Here is a 16,033-nt window from a genome sequence, read left to right on the forward strand (position 1 = left end):
GATAAATATTTTATCCAAATACACAGAAAATATCTGAGCAAACAAACAAAAGTCTGAAAAGGAAGGAAGAGCGTTCCAGAGAGAGACTGATGTCTCTTCATTCCAGAGAGAGACTGATGTCTCTTCATTCCAGAGAGAGACTGATGTCTCTTCATTCCAGAGAGAGACTGATGTCTCTTCATTCCAGAGAGAGACTGATGTCTCTTCATTTATGACTGGGTTTCTCTTTGACAGCCCTGGCCGTCCTGGAAATCACTTTGTAGACCAGGCTGGCCTCAAACTCCGAGATCTGCCTGCCTCTGCTGAGATTAAAGGCATGAGCAACCAATGCCCAGCAGTCATGGAAGGTTCTTTATACTCATCACCTTGTTGTTTTCATACATATACATATATGTACATACATACATACATGTCAGGGTTCTCTAGAGTTACAGAACTTATGGAATGTCTCTATATATGAAGGGAATTTATTATGATGACTTACAGTAATCATAGTTGTTTAAGCTGGTCTCCTGTAGAAGTAGGTTCCACCAGATGTGCTGGCAAGTAAGTGCAGGCAGCCAAAGAATGAATCTTCCTTCCAATGTCCTTATGTAGGCCTCCATCAGAAGGTGTGGCCCAGGTTAAGGTGTGTATCACCACACCTTAATCTGGGACTTGCTTTGTCCCAAGCTGACCTTGAACTCAGAGATTTTCTTGCCTCAGTCTCCTGGAATTAAAAGCATGTATTACTTTGCCTGAGCCTAAGCTTTTCATGGCCGCTATATTAAAGATCTTTATGTCAAGATCCAGGTCAAAAACTTGTGTCTTCCAGCCTCAAGATCTAGATCACAGGTGTGCCCTCCAATTCTGGATTGTAGTTCATTCCAGATATCATCAAGTTGACAACCAGGAATTATATATATCCCAATAGAATTAAAGCTAAAAATAAATGTTTATTATCAAAAGAACATCAAATACAAGGGAGAAAGATCAACTCTAATTTCATTTTTAAATAAATGAGATCACTAAGATATCTCTAGCATTTTAGCCTAAAGGTCTGTGTAGTGGCTGCTGTAAATGCTATCTGGGAACGATGCTGTGTGCTAGAGGGATGCTGTGTGCTACAGAGATGCTGTGTGCTACAGGGATGCTGTGTGCTACAGAGATGCTGTGTGCTACAGAGATGCTGTGTGCTACAGGGATGCTGTGTGCTACAGAGATGCTGTGTGCTAGAGGGATGCTGTGTGCTACAGAGAGAGATGCTGTGTGCTAGAGGGATGCTGTGTGCTACAGAGATGCTGTGTGCTACAGGGATGCTATGTGCTACAGGGATGCTGTGTGCTACAGAGATGCTGTGTGCTAGAGGGATGCTGTGTGCTACAGAGAGAGATGCTGTGTGCTAGAGGGATGCTGTGTGCTACAGAGATGCTGTGTGCTACAGGGATGCTATGTGCTACAGGGATGCTGTGTGCTACAGAGATGCTGTGTGCTAGAGGGATGCTGTGTGCTAGAGGGATGCTGTGTGCTAGAGGGATGCTGTGTGCTAGAGGGATGCTGTGTGCTATACAAGCTTTGTCTTATTCGAAGTATTGTCTCTTCTCCACCAATTGCTTCAACTATTTTTTTCACTCTTTGTATTACTTATCAACTTTTTTGTTTTTGTTTTTGTTTGTATTGTTTTTTTTGGGGGGGGGGTTCAAGACAGGGTTTCTCTGTGTAGCCCTGGCTGTAGACTCTCTGTACTCACTCTGTAGACCAGGCTGGCCTCGAACTAGAAATCTGCCTGCCTCTGCCTCCTGAGTGCTGGGATTATTTGCTGGCTCAAAAAATTTTCTTTTCTTCTAAAAATAATTGTATTTCTAGAGTCCCACAGCATTCTTCCATCCTACATGGTGACAGACTGCTCTGTGACATAAGGTTGGAAGGTGACAAAGAAACTAGGACTAGTGGTTTAACGTGCTCCTATTACACAAGACTCAGTGACAGATCCTTAAGAGTGTGGGAAGTTTCCAAATATCAGCTTAGTAAAACAAAACAAAAATGGGGCAAAAACCCAACTTGTATACAAACCTGAGCAAGTTAACATGGGGCAATTTGACTAGAGATGACTTTCCTTGGCATTCCAGTCCTAGAGTTGGACACAGAATCTGGGGACGACGTGTGATATGTGTTATCTGCTGAGTTAAGCCTGAAGTTAAGTTTCAAGGATGAGGCCCTTCATAATCAAACCTGAAAATGTGAATTGCCTAAGTCCCTATGATCATTGGAAAAGCACTTTTTCCCCCTCACTTTGTGAGTAAAGCCCAGGTCAGTGAGGGCTGAAGAGAGAAGAAAAGAAAGAAAAGAGACTTGCCAAGGATGGTTTTAGAAGAAAACACTTCAAGGATGGTTTTAGAAGAAAACACTTAACTTCACCAAAGAACAGAGGGAACGCTGCCACCTGCTGAGGAGTCCGTGAGCTGCCGCCATCTGTGCTCCAAAGTGCTCAGCAGTCTCAGGCAGCCCAGTTTGATCTCAGCTTTCAGCAGGCCTGCTTGTGCAGGGTAGGATGGTAGCAGCCTGTTTCCCTACCCTCTTTTTTCCATGAATGTTTATGACTGTTATCTTTTTAGTCTCACTCCCAAACCCAAATCTCACAATGCTAAGGCATTTATTCAGTCATTGCATGCATGTGGGTCAAAGTTTCCAGTGGCCCACCATTGCCCCTCCCTAGAAACAGATCTCTCTTTTTTGTTCCCCACTTTTATTCTTTACAGTTCTTTTCTTCTTTTGTGTACAGATATCAGTACATATTGGCACCTCTAATCTTCCTCTCAGTGAGGCAGAGGCAGGGGGATCTTTGAGTTCCAGGCCAGCTAGGTCTACTTGGCAAGTTCTAGAACAGAGCCCAGACTGGATAATGAGGCCTTGTTTCAAAAACAAACAACAAAAATGAGTACACATATGAAGAAAATGTGCAAGGAAAGGCTAATAGCTGGTGTGCCTTTCATCTGTCTCTTTTCCGACTATACCTCCACTTTCTGTGTGATGTGCACCTTCTCCCTCCCTCCCTCCCCCCCCTTACTCATCCCTACATTTTTCTCTTTTTCATCCTTCTGTTTCAAGATGGCCTTATGCTGTTGTTTGGTGCCCTTTGATTTTCCTGTCATGAATAGAATATTGCTTGTTTGTTTTTGTTTTTGATTTTGAGACAGAGTTTCTCTATGTAGCCCTGGCTCCCTAGAACTTGCTATGTTGACCAGGCTGGCCTTGAACTCAGAGATCCACCTGCCTCTGCCTCCCAAATGCTGGTATCTTTAATTTTATCTAACCTGACTTTGGAACCTAGTCATAGACCACTATTGAGTTCCACAGTTACACTAAAGAACAGCTGGAAACAGCTGTAGCCCTTTTCCAGTTCAGGTGGGTTTTATCTTCTCTTTTATTAAAACAATGTATCAGGATCCACAAAATAAAGTTTGACCTTGACAGTACTCCCACAGTAACTGAGGTTTCTGTGACTGCTAACAACCTCAGAAAGAACACTATAGAAAAACCTACTGTTGTCAGACTCAACTTAGAAAATTCTATCTCTTCTAAATACAGTAAAGGCAGTTCTCTGTTGTGGGTCTTTGAAACTTAATTATATTAACATTATTAACAACTTTTTTGTATTAACATTAATGTATTCTTGAGGTCTTGTTGATTGTAAGATACAAGATTGTCTGCATTTCAAGTCCTGTGCACTTTAAAATACTGAGCATTAACTGGTCAACTTAGCTGATCATCCTTTCCCATAATTTAAATTAGCAGATTAAAATTTCTAAATCTGTTCATTATCCCTCTGTGGCCGGTTCTTGCTATGTAGCCCAGGCTGGCTTTGGTTTCATGGCCCTCTTTCCTTTGTCCTAGGATTACAATATGGGCCAGCACATCCAGCTAAACATTCTCTGTCTCAATTAAACTCTCTTGTCTTACAAAAGGCATTATACCAATTTTGAAAAAGATTATATACATTTATTTTATATGTTACTATAGAAATGTACTGTTCTTTTCAACTGTATACTGAAATTTGCAAACCTAAAAAACATTTTTTGCTTCAAAATCAATCTCGTTTGACAGCATCCTTGGCTTGGGTCTGTATTATAAATTAGGCCAAGAAATCTTGACCCTAGTTCTCCAAGATTGCAGAATACACCAGACATCTGTTTGCTTTGCAGGTTACAAAGGACAGAGAAGGACTTTAAAGCATTTGCGCTTTGGAGCAGCAGCAGTGAGCATCACTGCTCCTACTGCCATGGGCATCGATTCTACAGAGTGAATTCCAGACCAGCCAGAGTCAACATAGCCAAAACCTATCTCAAGAAGTAATATAGTAATAGTAATATAGCCAACATTTAAAAGTTGCAATCTATCAATTAGGTGTTAAAATAATCAATAATAAAGTAACTCAGAATTTTTAACACGTGGGAGAATTGTGGTTAGGGACACCTAACAATTCCTTTTAGTTGTTTTTTGTTTTGGTTTTTGTTTTGGTTTTTACTTTATTTTATTTATGTGAGTACATTATAGCTGTCTTCAGACACACCAGAAGAGGGCATCAGATTTCATTACAGGTGGTTGCAAGCCACCATGTGGTTGCTGGAAATTGAACTCAGAACCTCTGGGAGAGCAGTCAGTGCCCTTTACCACTGAGCCATCTCTCCAGCCCTAGTTGGGGGTCTTTACGGAAGAGTTTCCTTTGGAGGGTGATGGTGAATATCAAATCACTGTGGTAGTCACATGCTTTTGGATACATTTAACAACTCCACTTTTTCCGGCCATAGTAGCCCACACCTGTAATCCCAGCAGGGAAATGAAGAGTTCAAGGTTATCCTTAGCTAAATAGCAACTTCGAGGCCAACCTGGGCAACCGGAGACATTGGCTCAAAAAAAGAAAGAAAGGAAGGAAGGAAGGAAGGAAGGAAGGAACAAACGAACGAACGAAGGAAGGAAGGAAGGAAAGGAAGGAAGGAAGGAAGGAAGGAAGGAAGGAAGAAAGAAAGAAAGAAAGAAAGAAAGAAAGAAAGAAAGAAAGAAAGAAAGAAAGAAAGAAAGAAAGAAGTAAGGAAAGAAAGAAAGAGAAAATAAAAATGCTACTTCTAACTGTTAATGTTGGGGATAGAGAGTTTGCTTGGTGGTTAAGAACGCATGGCCTGACTTAGGTCTCCTGAAGGCATGCGGGTGGCTCACAGCTGTCTATAACTCCAAAACAAAGCCTCTGGCCCACACAGGGACCTGCAATCAGTACACATATCCACACAGAGATACATACTTCTAAAGTCAGACCAATAAACACCTTTAAATGTTAATAAATAAATTACTTTCTTTTTTAGAGTTGTTTTTAATTTATATGTGGGTGTTTTGTTTTATTTTGTTTTGTTCTGTTCTGTGTGCGTGCTCTGTCTGCAAGGATGCTTGCATGCCAGAAGAGGATATCAGATCCCATTAGAGGTGGTTTTGAGCCAACAAAAGGTTGCTGGGAATCGAACTTGGGACCTTTGGAAATACAGTTAGTGCTCTTAACTGCAAAGCCATCTCTCAAGCCCTGTTTGTTTGTTTGTTTTGAGACAGTGTTTCTCTGTGTAGCCTTGCCAGACCTGGAATTCACTCTATAAACCAGGCTAGCCTTGAATTCACAGAGATCCACCTGCCTCTGCCTACCAAGCGCTGATCTAAAGCTGTGCACCACCACTGCCAGGCTACTTTCTAATTAATTTCTAATTAATTTTCACTTAATTCTGACTCTAAGATGTATTAGAAATGTGTTTTGTGGGGTAAACTACAAAAAAGTTTAGACATGTATTCTAGCAAAACTTTCATACAGGTGCAAAAATTCACATGCTATTTGAAATAGTGAGAAAGCAGAGGTGCTAGAGAGATGTCCCAGTGGTTAAGAGTGTATACAGCTCTTCCAGAGGATGCCAGCAGGTCCAATCCCCTAAACCCACATCAGGAAGCTCACAGCTGCCTATAACTCCAGCTCCAGAGGATCTGACACCTCTGGCCTCTTCAAGCACCTGCACACGATCACAAACACAAAATTAAAAATAATTAAAAAATATTAATTAGAAATAAAATATGATTTAGTATCTATAGCAGAATAGCTGGGTGTGGTGACTCATGTCTATAATCCTAGCTCTTGGGAAGTGAAGACAGGAGAATCAGAAGTTCAAAGTCATCCTTGGCTACATAGTGAGTTCTAGGCTAGCCTGGGCTACATAAATGAGAGAGAAAGACAGACAGACAGAGAGAGAGAGAGAGAGAGAGAGAGAGACAGAGAGACAGAGAGACAGAGAGACAGAGAGAGAGAGACATGGCTAGATAGCTTAGCTAGTTCAGTAGTTAGGAATATATGCTGCTCTTCCAGGGTTTCCAGCACCTACATGGTAGCTCTCATTTATCTTCAACTCTGATTCTAGGGATCCAACACCTTATTCTGGTTTCCTTGGGCACTGGGCATACATATGGAATGTATACAAACATGCAGGCAAAATGTCTATACACATAAAAATAAATAATTTATATATGTGTGTGTGTATGTACACTCCCCAAACCCCCCACATCCCTGGAACCCAGATGTTGAAAGGAAAAAAACAACCTCTACAAGTTGCTTTCTGACTGTGATCTGTGGCAGACACACACATTTTAAATATATTACACACACACATACACATATCTCAGAACACGATGTTCTCATGTGATGGAAGATTATAAACCAGGATAAAAAAGAGTCAGTTATATCCATTTGTCACCATGGAAACATCTCAACTTTTGGTAACTTCTGGTTAAATCTGGCTCGCAGAATAAAAAGGAGCTCATTCTTCTCACATTTTCCATCCTTCTCACAACTCGAGAGAGTGCAGGAAGGCGCTGGGCTCTGTGGTGTCACCTAAACCTTGGTCTTGAAGCAAAGAGCACTAAGCGGATGTCTAACACCATCATACTGCAGCCACAGTCGTGACGTTGGCACCGTTGTCTGACACAGTTTGGTCATTAGACCTGCTGGGAGACAGGGGAAGGGAAACAGAGCCGGGGAATCAGCTAGGACTTTCTCATCATCCGTTTGGAATCTTGACAGTGTGGAGAGGAGGAAATAGGTTCTTCTTTTCTTAGGTGGTGTCCTGATTTGCTTTCTATTGCTGTGATAAACAACACAACCAAAGCAACTTGGGAGATTTATATGGTTTATACAAATCCGATCACACTCCATCACTGAGGCAAGTCAAGGCAGAAGGCGACACAGAGACCATGGAGGAATGCTGCTTCCTGACTTGCTCTGCATGGCTTGCTTAGCCTGCTTTCTAACATGATTGATCGATCCAGGGCCAGCTGCCCAGCAGGGGCCCCTTCCCCGTGGATTAGTCCTTCTCACATCAATCTTTCCTCAAAACATGATCTCACACACACACAAACACACACACACACACACACACACACACACACACTTGCCTGCAGAACAAACCCATGGAAGCATTTTCTCAGTTAAGGTCCTCTCTTCCCAGATGAACCTGGGGCTTGTGTCAAGTTGACCAAAGTCTAACCACCACACGTAGGAAAGATGAGTAGAGGAAATACCAGCTATCTACCTATCGTCCGATAGGGAAGCAAGCAACGCCACCCATAGGAAGGAATTTATTGTGTGGCCATCCAAATCGCTTCAGGAGTTCACTTCTGTGAGACTATAAAAACACAGTACTTATTAACAGTAAGCACATTTCTCACCTAGTGACATCAACTTTACCTTTTTCTTTCTATCTCGGTAAGTGTGTTCAAACATTTGAATATTTTGAAAATTAATTTCTAAACCAGAACAACAACAACAACAAAAAAGGTGGCACACACTTTTAATCCCAGCACTTGGGAGGCAGAGGCGGGCCGATCTCTGAGATTGAGGCCAACAGGGCAAGTTCCAGGACAGCCAAAGATATACAGAGAAACTCTGTCTCAAAAAGAAGACAATGAAGAAGGAAGAAGAGGAGAAAGAGAAGAGAAAATTAATTTCTATTTTCTTACTGACACCATTAAAAAATAGAAAAAAATAAAATAGGACTGGAATAAAAAACAATAGAAATATAGCTGGTTCTGGGAGGTATGCCCATAGTGTAAGCTTACTGAGTAACCTGATATCGACATATTGTCTCTATCCAGGCGTTCAGAGCCAGAGTGGGCAGTAAAGCAAAATGCTATCACCAGAAAAAGACAAAAAGGCCTGTGAGTGGCTCAGTGGGCAAAAGACACTTCTAGCAATTCTGAAGACCTGAGTTCAAGTCCTGGAATCTGTATGGTAAAAGGAGAGAACTAACTCCTGCAAGCTGTTGTCTAGTCTTTATATGCATATCATCACACACACACACACACACACTAAATGCTAAGAAGGCCAAGAGAAAAAATAACTACCAACATGTATGGTGTATGGTGACTGGCACTTGCTGATATCGTTCAGAAACGTGTGAGGCCCTGTACATAAAAGCGTGCAGATCTCCTCAAGAGCCCTTGTTTCCACAAAGACATTGTGGGTGCGAGCATTTCCTGCAAGTAATAACAAACTGATTATAGGGCTGGAGAGATGGCTCAGTGGTTAAGAGTACTGACTGCTCTTCCAAAGGTCATGAGTTCAAATCCCAGCAACCAATGGTGGCTCACAGCCATCCTTAATGAGGTCAGATGCCCTCTTCTGGTGTGTCTGAAGACAGCTCCAGTGTACTTACATATAATAAATAATCTTTAAAAAAAAAACCCAAACTGATTATAATGACTGGCTGTCTAGCATGCAAGTAATAATGAATTGGTTATAACAATGATTGTCTACTGCTATGAGGAGACTTTCGGGTATGAGCGTCTGAAGCAGCTCTCCTGCATTTCTGACAGCTTGGCTCCGGTGCTGCATTGCATCGCTATCACACCTGCTAAACTCATCTGTCAGCTCTTTTTTTTTTCTCCCTGAGCTAATCAAGTCAACGGTTTTTATTGTCAGTTACATACTTTATAGAAAAAGGTGTGGAAAACGGGTCAGGGTTGTACAAAAGGCTAGGTTCCTATCTATTTACACAGTTGTGTCCCCTCCCCCCCCATCCTCCCTTCCCCGCGCGCCCACCGCGCGCGCTCAGGCGTGGCAGCTGCACTTGTCTAAAGCCTCTTTGCAGATGCAGCCCTGGGAGCACTTCGAACAGCCTACGGGGCAGCAGGAGCAGCAGCTTTTCTTGCAGGAGGTGCATCTGCATTGTTTGCATTTGCTGGAGCAGGCAGGAGCAGGATCCATCTGAGGCACAGGAGCAGTTGGGGTCCACGGAGAGTGGAGGCGGCGGCGGCTGAAGATCATCGAGAGATCGAGAGATCGATCAGTGCTGGAGTTCTAAGAGCGTGATCCATCCGTCAGCTCTTACAGCTGAGTCTTTATTATCATTTCTGAAATTTTCCGCCTGGAGGAATTTTCTCAGGTTTTCAGTCTCCTGCAAGTATTCTCCCAGCGGACTTATCCTCTTAGTCCACCAAACCAGACAGATGCAAGCCTCAGTAGTGAACAGTTTTCTTGCAAGTACACTTCCACCAGGAGAGAAGATAGTGTACTTAATAATCAGAGTATATATCTGAAAGAGTGAGGCAGGAGAATGCACGGGCATTACCTTGGACTGCCATCTGTTGGTAAATATTTTTCCAAGTCTGGAGAGATGGTTCAGTGGTTAAGAGCACTGGTTACTCTTCCAGAGGTTCTGAGTTCAATTCCTAGTAACTGAATGGTAGCTCACAACCATCTATAATGGGATCTGATGCTCTCTTCTGGTGTGTCTGAAGACAGCTACAGTGTACTCATAAATAAAATAAATCTTTTAAAAAAATATTTCCAACTTCAGACTTCACTTCTCTATGACTCTATTCTCTTTCAAGCAAACTAAGGCAATTCCTTTTATTTATTGATTTTAACTTTTATTGAGGGGGCTGGAGAGATGGCTCAGTGGTAAAGAGCACTGACTCCCCTTCTGGAGGTCCTGAGTTCAAATCCCAGCAACCACATGGTAGCTTACGACCATCTGTAATGAAATCTAATGCCTTCTTCTGGTGTGTCTGAAAACAGCTGCAGTGTACTCACATATAATAAATATCTTTAAAAAAATTTTATTGATTTTAACTTTTAATTTATGTGTATTAGTGTTTTGCCTGCATGCATTTATGTGGACCATCTACATACATGGTTTGGTAGAGGCCAGAAGATGGTATCAAATTCCCTGGAATTAGGATTACAGATAATTGTGAGCCACCATGTGGGTGCTGGGAGCTGAACCTGGGTTTTTTTGTTTGTTTGTTTGGTTGGTTGGTTTTTTGGATTTGTTTTTTTTTCGAGACAGGGTTTCTCTGTATAGCCCTGGCTGTTCTGGAACTCACTCTGTAGACCAGGTTGGCCTCAAACTCAGAAATCTGCCTGCCTCTGCCTCCCAGAGTGCTGGGATTACAGGTGTGTGCCACCACCGCCCAGCAAATTTTTTATTTATTTATTTTTTTAAAAGATTTATTTATTATTATATCTAAGTACACTGTAGCTGTCTTCAGACACACCAGAAGAGGGTGTTAGAGTTCACTACAGATGGTTGTGATCCACCATGTGGTGGCTGGGATTTGAACCCAGGACCTTTGGAAGAGCAGTCAATGCTCTTACCTGCTGAGCCATCTCACCAGCCCCCAAATTTTTTATTTTTTAGTGTGTCATCTATGAGTGTAGGCATGAGGTCAAGTGTGGAGACCAGAGGGCAACTTTGGGGATCAAGTTTTCCTACCGTCGTGGGTTCCAGTCCTCAAACTTAGAGCATGAGGCATAGCAGCACACACTTTTGACCTGGTTGAGAGAAAGAGAGAGAGAGAGAGAGAGAGAGAGAGAGAGAGAGAGAGAGAGAGAGAGAAAGAGAGAGAGAGTGTTAGAGTTTCATTCTGAAATTTTCACGCGTATATAGAACGCCCTTCGGTTATATTCTCACACACTATCACCGTCCTCTTCTGTCCCTGCCTTCTTCTGCTTTGTATCGGATAATTTTTGCGTTGCTATAACCAAATGACTGACAGAAACAACTTAAGGGAGAAAGGTTCACTTGGTTAAAGTCACAGCTTTAGTCCATCAAGGTGGGAAAGACACAATGGGGTTCATGGCAGTGGGGCCATGTGCAAAGACTCTTCACAGTTTGCTTCCTTGCTGACCATTTCTCTTAGGGTTTCTATTGTTGTGGTAGACACAATGACCAACTTGTGGTAGACACAAGTTGAGGAGGAAAGAGTTTCCGCTTACGTGTCCTAATCACAACTCGTACTGAAGGGAAGTCAGGGCAAGCACCAGGCCTGGCTGTTGAGGAGTGCTGCCTCCTGGCCTACTCCTCGAGGCCTGCTCAGCCTGCTGTGGGATTTTGCACCGACGCTTTGCAATCGTGAGATATTTGACAGTTCCTTAATCTTTCTGTGTTCCAACATCCTCTTTAAAGTGGGGTAATAATAGTACCCATGTGATAGGGTTGTATGGAGAGAGAGGAGGAGGGGAATGCAGAGGAGGGGAATGGAGAGAAGGAGGGGGAGAGGGAAGGAGCTGGAGGAAGAGATACAAATCGGGAACGTCATAGAACTTGTCATTGGGTGCAGGTGTTGTATTTTACATTGTAAGAAGGAGCCAAGCTCAAGCCATTCTGAAGAAAACGTCCATTTTGAATAGGGCTCAAATAAAGTTTAAATTCCCAAGACCGCTCTGGGTAACTGACATCCTGGCTGGCCAGTTGAGGCAAGCCGCCGTGCCACAGTTGAATAAACCAACCAATGAGTACATACTGGAAGTGTACCACCAAGACAGGTTCTTAAGGAAGTTCCTATTCCTAAATCCTGATTGGTTGAAAAATGTAGCTGAAACTTGGCACAGATATTTGTGGTTTTCAAACTGGAACACCGTGGCTTGGGGAGGGGGCATTGCAGTTAGCTCCTGAGTCTTCTGCAGCCCTGATCAATCAGTAGAGTAAATCAAGAAGTTATTTTTCGCTGGGTGGTGGTGGTGCACACCTGTAATCCCAGCACTCTGGGAGGCAGAGGCAGGTGGATTTCTGAGTTTGAGGCCAGCCTGGTCTACAGAGTGAGTTCCAGGACAGCCAGGGCTACACAGAGAAACCCTGTCTCAGAAAAAAAAAAAAGTTATTTTTCTTGCATAGTTACTACGCAACTTCCTATTCCTCAATAACCATTGGGGGTTTCTGCCCCACTATTGGTTGTATAGATCCCTAGTAAACAACACAGAAATACTACAATTTATTGATAAGTTGTAGGCACTATGCAGGGCAGGTTTTGAGCTATTCTAACCCTTCCACCTGCTAAAATGCACACAACTATCAGTCACTTGTCAATCTGATGTCTCCAGGGCTGCTTCCACTCCATCATCCCGTCCTCAGGGAGCGCTTCTCTTGGCCTCGGGCTCTGGTTCATCCAGTCTGATGGCAGCTGCTTCCTCTCTCTCCTCTCTCCTTGTATTCTCTCTCCTTCTGTTCTCTCTCGAGACCACCCTCCCCAACTTGAGTCTAAGTCCAGCCTTCTTCCGGCCAGTCATAAGCCCAACCTTTTATTGACCAATCAGGAATTAATTGGGAGCATTCTTTACAGTACATTGGTTACACAACACAAGACAAAACCCAACAGTAGTAGCTTGATTAAGTGAACTTTTGTCATCTTGCATTGACCTGGTGATGGATCTAAGTGGACCCCATAGCAAAGTCCATCCTTTTCTACCTCCCTAACAGTCTGGTTTGATATTGATAAGCTGCTTCAATAAATGCTGAATAATGAGTTACTATTAACAAGTATGTGATAGGTGGTAAGAAATAGGTCCTTGGGCTGGAGAGATGGTTTAGTAGTTAAGAGCACTGAATGCCCTTCCAAAGGTCTTGAGTTCAATTCCTGGCAACCACATGGTAGTTCACAACACTCTGTAATGGGATCTGATGCCCTCTTCTGGTGTGTCTGAAGACAGCTACAGTGTACTCACATACTTTAAATAAATAGATAAATAAGAAATAAGGTCCTTTAAGATATTAGAATAAAAACATCTTGAAGACAGTTTTGTTTGGTTTTTTTAAGACAGGGTTATTCTGTGTCATTCTGGCTGTCCTGAAACTCACTCTGTAGACCAGGCTGGCCTCAAACTCAGAGATCTGCCTGCCTCTGCCTTCCGTTTTTTTTTTTTTGTTTGTTTGTTTTTGTTTGTTTGTTTGATTTTCTTTTTCGAGACAAGGTTTCTCTGTGTAGCCCTGGCTGTCCTGGAACTCACTCTGTAGACTAGGTTGGCCTCTGCCTCCCAAGTGCTGGGATTAAAGGCATGTGCCACCATTGCCCAGCGTGCCTCTGCCTTCCAAATTAAGATTAAAGACATACAATACCACCAGCACCCGGCTTTAAAGACAGTTTTGTGTCTTTTATTAAAATAGTCTTACAGCATATCAGTGTCTCATTTAAGGGCTTAAGTGAGTTCAGTTGCTTTTGCCTCTGGAACCCTGTGTTGGTATTTCAAAGGAGAGGCCAATCCCATTCACATGCTGGATGCTTCTCTTAAGTCACAATCATGTCCAACATTGTGACATGAGCAAGAGTACCCACAACCTCTTCTCCCACCCATTCAAGATTCTAATTGAGGGTTGGCTTCAAATGTTACCTCCCTTATGGACTAGATAGCTCCTGGTACATGTCTCCAGCAAACTAGAAGGATGCTAGTCCCCGCTGAAGTGTGCAAAAAGCAAACCGGCGTGGGCTCCTCAACAACCAGCCTCCTTCAGAAGGTACAGAGACAGTTAGAATCAAAACGTTATCCTCACTGGCTAGTTTAACTCCTGATAATTACTAATTTTTCATTTCAACTTCAATGTTTGTACGTCTACTAGATTTTCCTAATGAAAACATGTATGAATGTTAGTACTTATGTGTCAGCCAATGCCTTATCAGTTTTTACCTATCAGACAAATGTTCAGATCAATTGTTGGTTTTGCTGTTTTTTGGGTTTGTTTGTTTGTTTGTTTGTTTGTTTGTTTTGAGACAGGGTCTTTCCATGTAGTTTTGGATGTCCTGGAACTCACTATGTAGACCAGGTTGGACTGGTACTTTTAGAGATCCACCTGCCTCTGCTTCCTGGGTGATGGGATTAAAGATGTGAACTACCAAGTTAGACCTCAGATCAGTATAAACTCGATGACAATCTTTTTTTTTCAAATACAAAGCTTAAACATAAATTTAACTTATCAGCTGGCTAAAATGTTGTCCTAAAGTAAAGCTGTGCCTATGTCTCTTTACATGATCAAGTCATATTTCACTACCTTGTCTTCCTATGCTCAATAGGAAAAGTTTTCTAGAAGGACCTTAATCAATCACTATTTCCATTTTTTTGTTTCCTAAAGTAATTAATAACAGAGGAAGTGTCAGGCTTACTCTGTTTTCTGAAGGGGGAGAGGGGCCACAGGTATTTATTAATTATAAGCAAAAATTTTTATAGTTTCTTTTCAGCTGCTGCAATAAAAAAAAATGACCAAAATCCTTCAGAATATGAAGGTCTATTTTTATTCAAGAGAACAGCTCTTTCAATCTGACTTATTGATGAAGTTATTGTCAATTTGACTTATTGATGAAGTTATTGTCTACTTCTTAATTTCCCATGAGATGAAAGCCGGTAGGAAGGTACATGTCTAAAATCCCAGCTTTAGGGACATTGAGGCAAAAGGGTCACCCCAAGTTTGAGGCCACCCTGACCTTATACACTGTCTCAAAAAAATCTGTAATATGGAAATAGACAATCATATGTTTAATGTCATACTTGTCCCATTAGCTTACAACCATGCAAAGGCTTAATCAAACAGTAATATGTTAGACCATACAGTAACTAGTGTTTTAGTCACCAACTGGGATCAGCAATAACCTTTTGGTTTCCAAGTGAGTCAGCAGTTAATCTGTGACCTCTGGGCAATAGTGGCAAAGGTGAAGTATGACTTGGAGGGATTACAGAGCAGGAAAGGAAGTACAAACTTCAGAGAAAGAAAGGTACTACACGAGAGGATAAGCTTCCTCAAATTCCACTGTGTTGACCAACTCCGGCTCATAGATGAGAACACTGTGAGAAAGAGAAAAAACAAAACAAAACAAAGCAGAAGCCCAGGAGAAGAAAGAGGTGGTTGGAAGAAAAGATATGTCCACCTGATGGAGAGCAGAGAGTATAACACAAGGATTGCCTAAGTGTCGAACGAAGCTCAGGGTTCTAGAGTTTTCAAGACACTGAGAAGAGGTTCACTAGCCAGGTTCCAGTAGAGTTCCACAGTTCCACTCCCATTAGGAGGGTGTGTCCTGCTGTTGCTGATGAGGACTGAGCTCTGGGCCCTGCACATGCCACTAAATGATTCTTCCATTGTAGTGTTACTCACCATCTCTAGAGTGAGTCGACTCAATGTGGTCAAGGATTTCTTGTGTTGGAAATTGGGCATGGCGGTATAAACTTGTCAGCCTAGCCCTTGGGGGGAAGGCTAACACCGGATCCATGGTCATCCTTGGCCACAAAGTGAATTTTAGGCCAGCCTGTGACAAACCAACATGACAGTTAATGAATTTATCTAAAACTATTATCTACAGAAGATAAGCAAACTTCTTCATGTTTCTTTATGTCAATGGTAAGTATTCAAGACTACCCACATTATATTTCCACAGGCTATATGTGAAAGAAGTGGATTGTGGGCTCCTAACCATATTTTCTCTTTGATTCAAGCTTCTCAAAGATATAAAGGAAAAAGCAATAAACCCCCAATGGGACCTAGCTAACTTACCATTTATTTACAGTAAAATACTGAGCAAATCAATCAAGGGGGCTGAAGTTCAGCCAAGTGGTAACTTAATTCAAAACAGACGTATACCTTTGAGGGCTGGCTAGATGGCTCAGTAGGTAAAGGCACTTGCTGCCAAGCCTGACAACCCAAGTTTCATGGCCAGAACCCACATGGTGGAGAGACTCAAGTCCCACAAACTCTTCTCTGACCTCTATGTGCAAACC

At 42.3% G+C, this 16,033-nt stretch overlaps 1 pseudogene; it reads right to left on the minus strand.

The window, feature by feature from the left end:
- Positions 1 to 9,085: 9,085 nt before the first annotated feature.
- Positions 9,086 to 15,473, minus strand: LOC127677841 (metallothionein-2-like; annotated as a pseudogene).
- Positions 15,474 to 16,033: the final 560 nt, after the last annotated feature.

This window comes from Apodemus sylvaticus, chromosome 1 (genome assembly GCF_947179515.1).
Source record: "Apodemus sylvaticus chromosome 1, mApoSyl1.1, whole genome shotgun sequence".
NCBI classification, from domain to species: Eukaryota; Metazoa; Chordata; class Mammalia; order Rodentia; family Muridae; genus Apodemus; species Apodemus sylvaticus.